Raw genomic sequence first — 2141 nt, forward strand, 5'->3', positions numbered from 1 at the left:
TTCCAGGATATAGATTCAAGTTAAGCTCTTATTCAAAGGAGGAATAGACCCTTTCTAAGAGTAAATTTTTCATAATTAAGCGGAGTTGATTGTACGCCTAGAGATACAATGATAAGATTTTACCGGATTAGGGTGAAACCTAATAAGGGAATCCATAGATCGAGTTAATGCAATTATAGGGTGTTAATTAGAAAGAGATTTCAATTATTCAACCTAGGGTTAGATGTTATTAGTCTCGAGAGAGATAATAATATAACTTAGGGATTTCTACGGATCAAGTCAAATGAATAAATCATCTGATTCAGAGTCAAATAACAAGTGAAGTCTAGGTGGATTTTTCCTTAGGTATTGTCTTAGTCAATCGAATTTTCCCAACTTTTCCTTCTCTGCATTCTTAGTTAGTAATTAGTTTAGATAACCAAACCTCTTTATTTTTAGGTTAGATAATAAAAAGAAAGTAAAAACTAATACTTGTAGTTCTTTTGGGTTCGACAATCCGGTCTTGCTGAACTATACTACTGTCCGATAGGTACACTTGCCTTAATCATGATAATAAGTTAGTCTCAAGAACGATTCTTTCATAAATCTTTAAAACCTGACACAAATATCACGTATCAAGTTTTTGGCACCGTTGCCGGGGAGCTAGGATATTAGAAACACTCAATTTTTATTGCTTTAGCCATTTTACTTTTATTGCAATTTAAATTTTTATTTTTATTTATTTTTTAATTTTTTATTTATTTTCTTTTGATAGGTTTTTCTAGTTCATGACAAGAAGAAACCCGTCAGGACCGTTACCATTTAATAGTGAGCTCGATTGCATAGTTCACAGAAATCGAACAGAAATAAGGCAAAGCTTATGATACACTGAGGCAGAGCACGAGGACGATACTTCAACCACAATAGAGGAGATGGCTGAAAACCAAGAAAATCCGCTACCTCCTGCGATTGCTGTTAATCAGAATCCTTCTCCGTGCACTAAGTATGATTATGCTAAACCTTCTTTAACAGGAACTGAATCAAGCATAATTAGACCTGCTGTAGCTGCCAATACTTTTTAACTGAAGCCTAACATAATTCAACTGATACAGTAATTTGTTCAGTTTGATGGTTTGCAAGACGAAGATCCCAACACTCACTTGGCAAACTTTTTGGAACTATGTGATACATTTAAAATTAATGGCGTTTCTGATAACGTCATTCGCCTTCGGTTATTCCCTTTTTCATTGAGGAATAAGGCTAAACAGTGGTTGAACTCGTTGCCACGGGGGTCAATCACTACCTGGGAACAAATGACCGAAAAGTTTTTATTAAAATATTTTTCGCCTGCTAAAACGGCTAAATTACGTAATGATATCTCTTCTTTTATGCATATGGATTTAGAAACACTCTACGATGCATGGGGGAGATACAAGGACCTTTTGAGAAGATGCCCTCACCATGGGTTACCACTCTGGTTACTGGTTCAAACCTTTCATAATGGCCTGAATCCTTCGACTCGCAAATGGTTGACGTAGCTGCTGGCGGAACCATCAATAATAAGACACCTGAAGATGCCTATGAATTTATAAAGGAGATGTCACTGAATAACTATCAGTGGCAAGTCATGAGGACAAAGTCATCGAAAATAGCCAGTGTTAATAACATCGATTCGGTCACCATGCTCTCTAATCAGGTAGAACTCTTGAATAAGAAAATTGATGGTTTCCTTAGTTCTTCATAGGTTCACTCAGTAATGCAGTATGAAGCGAGTGGAGGTGGATCAAGCAGTTCAGAATATCCACCTTATGGCCACAACATGGAGAATGAACAGTTAAATTACATGGGGAGGTTGAAGGAACCACCCAAAATTTTCATGGGGAGGCCAAGGGAATTAGAGACCACCACCTCCAGGCTTCTAACAACCACTCTACCAACAAGAGAAAAAGCCGAACCTTGAGGAGATGCTAACAAAATTCATCTCAGTGTCAGAAACTCGTTTTTAGAATACCAATGCGGCACTAAAAATCAACAAGCATCAATCCAAGGGCTCGAAACTCAGATTGGACAACTCACCAAGTTGATTTTCGAACGACCAGAAGTTAGCCTGCCAAGCAACACTGAATCTAACCTAAGGGAGCAACTCAACACGGTTTCCATTC

At 37.5% G+C, this 2141-nt stretch overlaps 1 non-coding gene across 1 annotated transcript; it reads right to left on the bottom strand.

The window, feature by feature from the left end:
• Positions 1-1340: 1340 nt before the first annotated feature.
• On the bottom strand, positions 1341-1447 carry LOC128292441 (small nucleolar RNA R71). The gene has a single exon (XR_008282426.1). It is a non-coding gene; the product is annotated as a small nucleolar RNA R71 (small nucleolar RNA).
• Between the last annotated feature and the right edge of the window lie 694 nt (positions 1448-2141).

Source organism: Gossypium arboreum, chromosome 4 (genome assembly GCF_025698485.1).
Source record: "Gossypium arboreum isolate Shixiya-1 chromosome 4, ASM2569848v2, whole genome shotgun sequence".
NCBI lineage: Eukaryota > Viridiplantae > Streptophyta > Magnoliopsida > Malvales > Malvaceae > Gossypium > Gossypium arboreum.